This window comes from Meriones unguiculatus, chromosome 2, assembly GCF_030254825.1.
Source record: "Meriones unguiculatus strain TT.TT164.6M chromosome 2, Bangor_MerUng_6.1, whole genome shotgun sequence".
NCBI lineage: Eukaryota > Metazoa > Chordata > Mammalia > Rodentia > Muridae > Meriones > Meriones unguiculatus.
The window spans coordinates 10,098,642-10,111,876 of NC_083350.1; positions in this window are offsets into that span (position 1 = coordinate 10,098,642).

The following is a 13,235-nucleotide window of genomic DNA, read 5'->3' on the forward strand; positions in this document are numbered from 1 at the left end:
CTATGGGCTTATGGGGTCATTTTTATTCAGATCACCACAGGCAATGAAAGACCTTAATAAAGAAAACTTTAAATCTCTGAAGAGAGATATTGATAAAACATTATCAATAATAATAATGTGAAATTATCATAATTATAATAATTATGAAATTATCTCTGCAGGGAATCATGGAGTTGGTTTGGTCTACCTGCCTTGAGAGGCATGAGTCAGGGTTTTCAGGTTGGGATCCATGGCTTCTTTGGCACTGAGAAACTAAGGCAATGAAACATTCAGGCCACCTGTGTATCTCTGCATTCCATAGAAGTCAATGAGGCATACAGAAGTTTGGAAGAATACTCAGTCTTAGATATTAATCTCATGTACTCTGTATGTCTTGCAAAGGTCATTGTATTCTGGCAATTACCATTCTATTCTTCCTGACAATTGCCAGTGCATTTTGTTTGTGATAAAGATATACAAAATCTAATTACTTGCAACAAACCAAAAGAGACATATAGATGAACAGAACAAAATAGAAGACCATCTTGAGATCAGGGATGGAGATACCTCCAGAAGATCTTTTATTGTAGAGGATGTTTTAGCAATTCTAGGTTTCTTGTTATTCCATATGAAGGTGAGAATTTTTCTTTCCAGGTCTGTAAAGAATTGTGTTGTTAATTTGGTGGGAATTTCATTGAATCTGTAGATTGCTCTTGGTAACATGGCCATTTTACTATGTTAATCCTGCCAAGCCATGAGCATGGGAGATCTTCCCATCTTCTGATATCTTCTTCTAATTCTTTCTTCAGAGACTTGAAATTTTTTTCATATAAGTCTTTGACTTGCTTGGTTAGGTTCACACCAAGGTACTTTATGTCATTTGTGGCTATTGTGAAGGGTGTTGTTTCCCTAATTTCTTTCTCAGCCCTTTTGTCTTTTGTATACAGGAAGGCTACTGAATTTTTTGAGTTAATTTTGTATTCGGCCACTTTGCTGAAGGTGTTTATCAGCTGTAGGAGTTCCCTGGTAGAGTTTTTGGGGTCACTCACGTATACTATCATGTCATCTGCAAACAGTGATAATTTGACTTATTCCTTTCCCATCTGTATCCCCTTGATCTCCTTCAACTGTCTTATTGCTTTAGCAAGGACTTCCAGAACTATGTTGAAGAGATATGGAGAGAGTGGGCAGCCTTGTCTTGTCCCTGATTTCAGTGGGATTGCTTTAAGTTTCTCTCCGTTCAGTTTGATGTTGGCTATAAGCTTGCTGTATATTGCCGTTACTATGTTTAGATATGTGCCTTGTATCCCTGATCTCTCCAATACTTTAAACATGAATGAATGTTGGATTTTGTCAAATGCTTTTTCAGCATCTAGGGAGATTATCATGTGTTTTTTCTTTCAGTTTGTTAATATGGTGGATTACATTGATGGATTTCCATATATTGAACCACCCTGCATGCCTGGGATGAAGCCTACTTGGTCATAGTGGATGATATCTTTGATGTGTTCTTGTATTTGGTTTGCAAGTATTTTGTTGAGTATTTTTGCATCAATGTTCATAAGGGAGATTGGCCTGAAATTCTCTTTCTTTGTTGGGTCTTTGTGAGGTTTAGGTACCAAGGTGGCTTTGTAGAATGAGTTTGATCTTAAGCTTACTATAGAGCAACAGTTATAAAAACTGCATGGTACTGGCACAGAAACAGAGTGGTGGATCAATGGAACCAAACAGAAGACCCAGAAATAAACCCACACACTTATGGACACCTGATCTTTGACAAAGATGCCACAACCATACAATGGAAAAAAGGTAGCATCTTCAACAAATGGTGCTGGTCTAGCTGGATGTCTCATACTCCAACCAAGTACCAGGCATGGAGATAACCTAGAACCCCTGAAAAAGATGTAGCCCATGCCATTTAGTGTCCAAGTGGGTTACATACTAATGGGAAGAGGGACTGCCTCTGACATAATATGATTGGCCTGCTCTTTGATCACCTCCCCCTGAGTGGGGAGCAGCCTCACCAGGCCACAGAAGATGACAATGCAGCCACTCCTGATGTGATCTGATAGACTAAGATCAGAAGGAAGGAGAGGAGGACCTCCTCTATCAGTGGTCTTGGGGAGGGGCATGCATGAAGAAGGGGGAGGGAGGGTGGGACCGGGAGGAGAGAAGGGAGGGGTTATTGGGGGATAAAAGGGAATAAAGTGTAATTAATAAAATAAAATAAAATTAAAAAAAGACCAAAAAATAAATGAATTTATTTACAAGCACTTGATATTTGAAAAGATGCCAAAAACACACACTGGAAAAAAAAAAAACAGCATTTTCAAGAAACAACGCTGAGTAAACTGAATGTCCACTTATAGAAGAATAAAGTTAGACCCATATCTATTACCGTATCGAAAGTAGCTCTAAAATGGACCAGAGCCCTTAATATAAAACCTGAAATGCCAAAACTTCAAGAAGACAACATAGGTAGTACCCTACAAAATACAGGTATAGGAAAAGACTTGAATAGGACCACTTTTACTCAGAAATTAAGGCCCCTAATTAGTAATTGGGATATCATAAAGCTCCTATAGGAAAGTAAACAGTTAATAAAGAAGAAGCCCACAAAATGAGTAAGACTCTTTGCCAGCTACAAGTCTTATAGAGGACCAATGTTCTTAGTATTCAAAGGTGCTTTTCATTATACCCATCAATAAATATGGCTCTCCAAATAAAAGAGGCCATTTTGTTTCTTTCATCTGATAGAGATGATATAGAAGCCACAAGTAGTAAAAATGCAGAGAACAACTCATTATGGGATGTCCAAACCCAGGTGAATCAATCTACAATGAAACATCCAAATCTAAATTTCAATGAACAAAAAGAAAAGGAGGGGCACCTGGGCTGTTTCCAGCTTCTGGCTATTACAAATAAAGCTGCTACAAACATGGTTCAGCTAATGTCCTTATTGTGTACTTGAGCCTCTTTTGGGTATATGCCTAGGAGTGGTGTAGCTGGATCTTGAGGAAGCGCTATTCCAAGTTGTCTGCGGAAGCACCAGATTGCTTTCCAGAGTGGTTGTACAAGTTTACATTCCCACCAGCAGTGGAGGAGGGTTCCCCTTTCTCCACACCCTCTCCAGCATGTGTTGTTACTTGAGTTTTTGATCTTAGCCATTCTGATGGGTGTAAGGTGAAATCTTAGGGTCATTTTGATTTGTATTTCCCTTATGACTAATGACGTTGAACATCTCTTTAAGTGTTTCTCTGCCATTCGATATTCCTCTATTGAGAATTCTCTGTTTAGCTTGGTACTCCATTTTTTAATTGGATTACTTGGTTTGTTGCTGTTTAACTTCTCAAGTGACAACTCGTGCTGGAGAGGTTGTGGAGAAAGGAGAACCCTCCTCCACTGCTGGTGGGAACGTAAACTTGTATAACCACTCTGGAAAGCAATCTGGCACTTTCTCAGACAATTAGGAATAGCGCTTCCTCAAGATCCAGCTATACCACTCCTGGGCATATATCCAAAAGATTCTCAAGTACACAATAAGGACATTTGCTCAACCATGTTTGTAGCAGCCATATTTGTAATAGCCAGAAGCTGGAAACAGCCCAGGTGCCCCTCAACTGAAGAATTGATGCACAGATTATGGTATAGCTACAGAATGGAATATTACTCAGCAATAAAAAACAAGGAAATCATGAAATTTGCAGGTAAATGGTGGGACCTGGAAAGGTTCATCCTGTGTGAGATATCCCAGAAGCAGAAAGATGCACACGGTATATACTCACTCATATAGACATATAATATAGGATAAACCTACTAAAATCTGTACACCTAAAGAAACTAATGAAGAGGGAGGACTCTTGCTAAAATGCTCAATTCCTATCCAGAAAGGCAAAGAGGATGGACATCAGAAGAAGGAGAAAAGAGGGAACAAGTCAGGAGCCTGACACAGAGGACCTCAGAAAGGCTCTGCTCTGCAGACTATCAGTGCAGATGCTGAGACTTACAGGCAACCTTTGGGCAGAGTGTAGGGAATCTTAGGAAAGAAGTGGGAAACAGGTATAAGACAAAATTTCAAAGTAGTTTTCATTTGAACATCCCTGATGACTAAAGATGTTGAACATTTCTTTAAGTGTTTTTCAGCCTTTTGTGTTTCACTTGCTAAAAACTCTCAGCTTAGATTTGTACCCTATTTTTAACTGGGTCATTTATTTTCTTGATATCTAATTTTTGGGTTCTTTATATATTTTGGAGATTAGTTCTCTATCGTATGTGGAATAGGTAAAAATCTTTTCCCGTCTTGTAGGCTGCTTCTTTGTCTGATTGATGACATCCTTTGCCTTACAGAAGCTTTTTAGTTTCATGAAATCCCATTTATTACTTGTTGATCTTAGTGCCTGTACTAATGGTGTTCTGTTCAGATGAGTTCAAGGCTACTCCCTACTTTTTCATCTATTAGGTTCAGTGTATCTAGTCTTATGTTGAGGTTGTTGATCCTTTTGTGGTCGAGTTTTGTGCAGGTGTTCATAGGGGCTCTATTTGGTTTCTTTCACATGCATCCATTCAGTATGAACAGCACCATTTGTTGAAGATTCAGTCTGTTTCCAAGTGTGTGTTTCTAGCTTCTTTATAAAAAAGCAGCCTTACCAGACCACAGAGGAAGACAATGCAGCCAGTCTTGATGAGTCCTGATAGCTAGAATCAGATGGAGGGGGAGGAGGACCTCCCCTATCAGTAGACTAGGGGAGGGGCATGGGAGGAGATGAGGGAGGGAGGGTGGGATTGGGAGGGGATGAGGGAGGGGACTATAGCCTGGATACAAAGTGAATAAATTGTAATAAATTAAAAAAATAAAAAAATCAGGTGTTCATAGATGTGTGTATTTATATCTGTGTCTTCAATTTGATTCCATTGATCTCCATGTATGTTCTGTGCCAATGCTATGCTGCTTTTATTACTATAGCTCTGTAGTACAACTTGAAATTGGGACTGATGATATCTCCCACAGTTCTTTTATTGTTTGGAATTATCATAGTTAACTTGAGTATTTTGTTTTTCCATATGAAGCTAGAAGGTTGTTCTTTCAAGATGCGTGAAGAATAGTGTTGATATTTCTACAGGATTGCATTGAATCTATAGATTTTTTTTGTAAGATGATCATTTTTACACTGTTAGTCATACCTATCCAGGAGCTGAGAGATCTTTCCATCTTCTGATATCTACTTCATTTCTCTTTTCAAAGACTTGAAACTTTTGTCATACAAGTCTGTTACTTGCTTGGCATTACCCCAAGATATTTTATGCTACTTGAGGCTATTGTGAAAGATATTGTTCTCCTGATTTCTTAGTTCATCTATGATTTTTTAATATGGATGACTACTGATTTTTTGAACTAATCTTATATCCATTACTTGGTTGACAGTACTTATGAGCCATAGGAATTTGCTGGCAAAGATTTACTATCATATTATCTGTGAATAAAGATGCTTTGACTTTTTCCTTTTCAATTTGTATCTTCTTGATCTCCTTTAGTTTCTTCTTCTTCCTCTATTCCTCTTATTTACAGATTTGGTCTTTTCATAATGGCCCAGACATACTGAATGTTTTGTGTCAGGAGTTTTTTAGATTTAACCCTGTCTTTGGCTGAAGTATCCATTTCTTCTATGTTGTCTTCAGTGCCTCAGAGTCTCTTCTGTCTTCTGTATTCTGTCTTCTGTATTCTGTTGTTGAGGTATGCTTTTGATGTTCATGTTCCATTTCCTAAGTTTTCATTCCCAGGTTTCCCTCAGTTTGGGGTTTATCTATTACTTCTCTTTCCACTTTCGAGTTTTGAGCTATTTTATTCATTTTCTTCCACTGTTGGTGTTTTTATAGATTTCTTTAGTGTCTTTATTCATATCTTCTTTAAGAACCTCAGCCATAGCCATAAAATCTATTTAGGGTGTTTCTGTAATGCTTCAGCTACTTTGCAATACATAGGGCCTGCAGTGGTACGGTTGCTTGACTCTAGTAGAGACATATTGTCCTTACTGTCATTGACTGTGTTTTTACACTGGCATCTAGGCATTTATGTTTGGAAAGATTGTAATTTTAGTGCTGAACACCCAACACCCATATTGTTTGTTGGCTGGGTGTTTATTCCTTGGTTTCTGGTGACCTCTCTGGTTCTTAGGAGAGTGTGATGGCTGTGTGTTGCTCCTTCTTCTTGGATCTTGATAGGTGTGGCCATGGGGGTTCTTGGTAAAATGTGCTTTTTGGTATTAGGAGCTGACTCTTAGACATGATGACAGAAGTGGCTAAGGGGGTCCACAAAACAGAGGAATATAAGGTTTTCCATTAGGATCTGAGGAGTCTTCTGTGAACAGGGTAGAAAGTGAAAAGAGACCATGATAGTTGGTCTGCTACAGAGCTGGGGATGGGACTGGGTATAGAAGATGGAGAAAAAGAAGGCTAGTGAAGGTTTGAAACTTGTCTACCTGCTTTACTGGCCTACTTGCTTCTCAGGCAGGCTTGGCTGGAGGGCTTCTAGAGAAAGCCAGCTGGAGCTGGGGTCTGAGATAACAGGATGAGTGGAAAAGAAGGTGGAGGAGAAGATCTGTGTGATCCCTCAAGACTGGGACAGAGAAGGGGAGGCAGCAACAGGTGATCTGCTACAGAGCTGAGGATGAGAGTGGGGGCTGGATTTGGAGAATAGGAGGGAGAGCTGAGTTAGCCTTCATGCTTAATTAGCAAGAGTGGCTTGTGGAGTTTATCAGGATATCCTAATATGCATATAAATTCTCAAACTTCAACTCTTGACCATTTTATACATATCTCCGAGGGCATAACATACAGGCACACATATATGTACACTCACATGGAGATGTTGTGAAGACATCAGAAAGTAGTTCAAAGGTTGGGTAACCAAGATAGCAAAGCAACTTAAAGAAAAGGCAGGTACTTAATCTTGAAAAAAATGTAATTTCTCCAATTTTTAAAAATTCTGCTCTCTTCTAAATTAACATTAAACACACAAACATATATGCATACACAGATGCACACATAACATATACACAGGCACACATACACATGTACACACCCACACACATAGACATACTCACCTGCACACACACATACACATGCTCACATACACACACATCTATACCCACACACATACACAGACACACCCACATACACAAACATGCACATACACAGAAACACTTAATATTACTGAAACTCCATGAAATTTTAGTACTTTTAGACTATTCTGTTTGTGTTTTTCTATGGTAAAACTTCAGAGGGCCACAACACTTTGCAACATATAAAGTTTGTGTCACTCCCTAAGGTGACATCACTCTTTTTTTTTTTTTTTTGGATTTATCAGAAAAATATATTTTTTTTTTCAATGCAGTTTATTCAGGAACATTGAACAATCCTCGGACCCCGGGGAAAGCCAGCCCACAGCTTAAATAGCCTCTGGGTAGCCAACCCAGGCGTGCCACGGGGGCAATGCAGATAGGTCCACATACATGGAAGCAAGCCAGATCCTCGGCCTTAGCCAAATGTGGAGTTGTTCGTGACAGAGAGCACTCACCATCGGGAAGGTGGAAGGCGGAAACCAGCTCCATCTTTAAGGCATAGCATTCCGCAGCTCTCTACAGTTCCCCCTTTTTGTTTTAGACGCATCAGGCAAGAGTAGAGGTCTGATCTCTGATATTAGAAATAAATTGGGACTTTGTACAGATGTTCATTTAGGTGTCATCCACCCAAAGAGCATCAGACCCGTCCGATACCTTTTTCTCAGAGGCGGGACCTGGGGCATCAACCCGCAGTGACATCACTCTTTTGAAAACATACACTTTGGCATTAAAAGATGTATTTACATTGAATGTCATTATTTTTTCATATTTTGTTTAATAATCATATAATTCACTAAAATGTTGACATATTTAAATTTCTGATTCATTTGACTAGATTCACATGCTTCATGATTGCATTCTTTGAAAAAAAAACATATAACAACGTAGACCTATAAGTACATTAAAACTTCAATTTCCAGGGAGTATAGCAGGGATGCCGTGCCCAGTTTCTAAAACACTACAAATTACTGTTGTTTCCTATTGACAGGAAGTTACACTTTGAAGGACTACTAAAAATGTTGGTTGCCTGTATCTGACTATAATTTGTATCAACTGAGAAATAAAATAAATATCAAAATAACCTCAACGCAATGACAAAATGAAGGGGAAAATTCAAACTGTGTCTTCTGTAAAAGTGTCTGTGTTAGAACCCTTAGAATGTACCCGGGCATGAAACACTATTGGGACTGGGGAAATGGCATGACAACCTTTTTCTTCAATCACTTGTAATTGGTATTCTTGGTGTGAAGAGAAGAAAATAGAAGGAATGGGATCTCTTGATTGGCTGCTTTGGTTTGGAATTGCCCGAAATAACAAGTAACCACAGGGCAGATTGACATCTCCTTGGTTCACTTGTAATCTTTCCATCCTCCATTCTTTCCAAAGCTTTAAACAAATGTATTTGAGTCAGGATGTCCAGAAGGTGGGCTTACATCAATTCCCATCCTGACAACTGAGACTATTCACAATCTGGTTCCGGTTTTACATTTTTCAACATTATTTTTTCCCTATCATAAATGTGTATTTCTAGAAGTATCTTTCTGGTTATGTACCATGCTCCTTCTTCATTTTCTGTTTTTTTTTTTTTTTCTTTTGGCACCCCCCCTGAAATTTTGCAGTCATCCATCAGGTTCCTTTAAAGCTTTCCAGCATTTTGTGTATTGATCTGCCTCTGCCCTTCCTGCTGACGCTTTTCCCCGTTCAGCTGCTCAATACAGTATGCCAGTGACGCGCTAGAGCCACATTCAGTAAGTAAAAGTTCCCTGAGCCTTAACTGGAGTTTATACATTGCTTATCAGCATCAGGCATAGGCTGGAGAATCAAGCAGGCAAAAGTTCTTATTAGGCAATGCTTTATATGCAGGAGGAGTAAGCAGTGAAAGCATATGACTTACAATAACAAAATACGTTGGAGAGAGGAGGCAGTGAGATTTTATTTAAAGAATCAGGACAAAGTACTGAACTCTGCTTTTGTTCTGCCAAGGCAGCCATCAGCAATCATTAAATCAAAGTTTAAAACTTGATTTGTAGAATCGGGATCTACATGTAATACAATTTTCCTACAAATAAAATATTCTTATTTTAAATTTAATATGTATTTTAAAGTCACAACTTTGTGTAATGGACTAGTTTTAGAGAGGGCAAAAAAAAGGTCACAGTGAAAGGTAGCATTTAAATTGAGTACAGAATGCAGACATCTGTATTTTTCTTACAATAAATTTGAGAAATAAAATGTGCTGTTAACTTTTAAAATTCATCCTATTTGTCTTTATATCAAGCATAATTTTCATAGATACTTCAGCTAGAGTTTGTGGGGGTAAACAGACCTCATGACTCTGAGGTACCAGAGCACAAGGTACCAAAGTGATTTGACTTTTTGCTATGTATGTTATACATCTTTGAAAAGTTATTCAAAGAAACCTCTATGGCCACACCTGAATAGAAAGAATAACATGAACTCAGTGGCGGGCTCTTTGATCACTTCCCCCTGAGGGGGGGAGCAGCCTTAGCAGGCCACAGAGAAAGACAATGCAGCCAGTCCTGATGAGACCTGCTAGGCTAGGGTTATAGGGAAGGGAAGAGGACCTCCCCTATCAGTGGACTGGAGAAGGGGCATGGGAGGAGAAGGGGGAGGGTGGGTAGGGCTGGGATACAAAGTGAATAAATTGTAATAAAAAATAAAATAAAAAGAATTAGTAGAATCTAGTTATTGAAAACTTTTATAGATTTAGGTTAGAGCATGCTAAGCACTGTGTCCTGAAAGGACATGAGGTGCAAACACGAGGTTTGTCATGGTCATACGTTGGCATTATCTTCCCATAAGTCTCTGGTGGCCCCGGGACACAGCTTCATCAGAGTTTCCCACACACTTTCCAGCATTACCAGCGTCTTCACTTCCTTGCTTTTAGATGGATAGAAAATTTCCCTCTTTTTCTGACTCCAACATTCATACCTCCTCCTACATCCACTTTTCCCCTTCCCTGACATGCTTTTGTGGTGTTTCATAACTTATTTTCATAATTACTCCCAAACTCCTCATCTCTCATGGTTGGCAACTTGCTCCATAGCCACTCAAGATACATCTTGTTTATCAGTGATCATCTACCAGGCCCTGTGGTATACTCACCATTATATTACCTAATTTTGTTCTGCTGGCTTCTCAGGAAGCAGACAGTTTGTTTTCTCTTATTGATATTGTTCAGCTGAGTAAGCTAGAGTATAGAAAGTTTTAATAACTTAACCATGGTTGTGATTTCAGAAAACCTATTATGCTCTTGATAAATGTTCATAATTACATCTGATATTTAAAGAAATATCTTTTGCTAAATTCAAGTAATAATATATTAAAGGAAAAATATCACAACTAGGTAAATTGTATCAAATAAATATTACATTACTTTAATATTTGAAAGCCAATCAAGACAGCTCAAACACTAGTGCAATAAAAGGGAGGGACACCAATGACCATCTCATTCACACAGTAAAAGCATTTGATGAGGTCTCATGTCTGTTCCTGATGAGAATTCTCAACACTTTAGTAATAATAAAGAACTTCCTCAGCCCTGTAAATAATATCTGTGAACACCTACAGCTGACATCGTATCTGTGCTGAATTCTAAATACCTTGTTGCAAGATCAGAAATAAGAGCGGGGTGTCTGTTCTAGACCAGTTCTCTTGCACATTGTACTGGAAAATCTAGCCAGTGTAATGGTGTATTAAAAAGAAGTAGAAAGCTTTCAGACTGGGAAGAAGGAAGTAAATTCATGTTTATATTGAGATGATATAAATAAATAGAAATAAAATGAGACTTACATTAATGAATACTAGAACCATTAACTAAAATTGGGCATTCATGATTACTTCTCAATCAGGAGAAAGGATGTGGTATGTATGACAAGCATGTATGCATACATGTGAAAAGACTGGTCCAAGTTTTCACTGGACTTCAATTTGTCATAGTCCCTAACTGGAAACAATCTAGCAGCCCAAATACTCATTAATGGAATGAATAAATAAATTGTAGCACCTTTATACTATCCAACAGTGAAACACAGTAACAAGTGTGAATCTCAAGATGATGCTAAGTGGAAAATTAAAAAAATACCTGACAAAAGGGAGTCATATGAAAGGGGAGGAGGTCCTCCCCTATTAGTGGACTTGGAAAGGGGCAGGGAGGAGATGAGGGAGGGAGGGTGGGATTGGGGAGGGAATGAGGGATACAGCTGGGATACAGAATTAACAAAATGTAACTAATGAGAAAAATAAAACTATGGAAAAAAATACTATCCTGAATAATTTTTGATTTTTTTACAAAAATTTAGAAAACACAAACTACTCTCAAGTGCCATTTGGAGAGAGGATTTGGAATGGGGGGAAATTTGCAAATATTTACAAAATAAACTCATTGGCTGGCTCTTTGATTACCTCTTCCTTAGGGGAAGCAGCCTTACTGGGCCATAGAGGAAGACAATGCAAGCCCTGATAGGCTAGGGTCAGAGGGAAGGGGAGGAGGGCCTCCCCTATTAGTGGACTTGGGGAGGGGCTTGGGAGGAGATGAGGAAGAGGGGTGGGATGGGGAGGGAACGAGGGAGGAGGCGACAGCTGGGAAACAAAGTGAATAAACTGCCATTAATTAAAACAAGTTAAGAAAAGGAATGATTGTGGCCATGGCATGTTCATTATCTTGGTGGGGTGAGGATTTAACAGGTACGTGCATACACAGCAATTAATTACATATCAGTAACGTGTAAAATTTATGAGACTATCACTATTATACCTCAATACAACTGTTTGATGAGTCTGTAGGGCTGGGCCTGGGTTTGGATTCTCAGAGTAAAAAGCCGGTGTGATTGCACCTGCCTGGAATCCCCTTTCTAGGAGGAGCAGCTAGGGAGATGGCTTATTGGATAGTCAGTCTGACCAGTAAGCAAGATCTAGGTTTGGTGAGAGAGACTGTTTTAGAAGGTAGGTGGAAGAATGAAAAAGAAGAGATTTGTATTTATTTCTGGCCTCCACAAACACAGGCAAGGATATCCTTTCCACGCCTGCCCTACGTGTCCGTGCGCACACACACACACACACACACACACACACACACACACACACACGATGTTATGTCAATTACATTCCACTTAGTATAAATAACAGTAGTTATTCCTTAGAGCTGGTGACTCCACACCCTGTGTGGTATGACGTTCTGTTACACCTACGTATGTCAGCGTCATTGTCATTGCCAGATGCAACAAATAAACAAAAAAGACTCTCCTATCATGTCCATATTTGCTTATACCACATCTGCCCCCTTTGTGTGCTGACATTAACAGTGTAATAAGACAAGCGGGTACGCAATCAAGGGTCTATTCTCTAAGGGAGTGTTGACTTCAGCTTAAATGAGCAATGCCTATGAAGTAAACCACTCAATTTACATCAGAATTCACAATTTTTTTCACAAAGTATTTTTAAGATGCTCGATACTCCAGAGCCAGCAAAGAGATACATAGTTTGACGCTTTAGGGAGGCGCAGTGATCAAGGAACTAAAACCGCCCATCTTAGTGTGTTACAAGGCTGTCTTGCAAAATAACTTCCAAGGGTTCACTTTTTGAATGTCCTTTTAATATAAACTTCTTACTGTACAGGAATTATCTGGTTTCAAAAGTTCAAATTTTAATTCTCTCCATAGATGTTCATAATAAAACAAAATTTAGAATTTCCCTTTTTAACTTATTTTGAAGAAAAATGAGCATGGATGTGATGGAAAACAAAAATTTCCATAATCATCAGAAGAGCCAGTCTATGTTTTAAAAAACTGGAAATTCATTATTACACTTCTCCATCTGATACACAAAGAAGTGAGTGATGGTGTCAGTGGTATACAATATATATACACTGAGATATATACTGAGATCACAGAATAAAAATTAAAATCCAAGAAAATTTAACTCCATTCTATGCCTCTTGATGATTGAAGCAAAAAGAAGACATATTCCAAAATGTAACAAACAAATATCCCGTGGCCCGGAGTTTCTCAGATTATTATTCACAGAACTAGGCTATTTAATAAATGTACTGACTTTACTAGTCTTCAATACGATAGGATTCATGTACATTTCATTCCTTATAAAATGTCATGAATATTA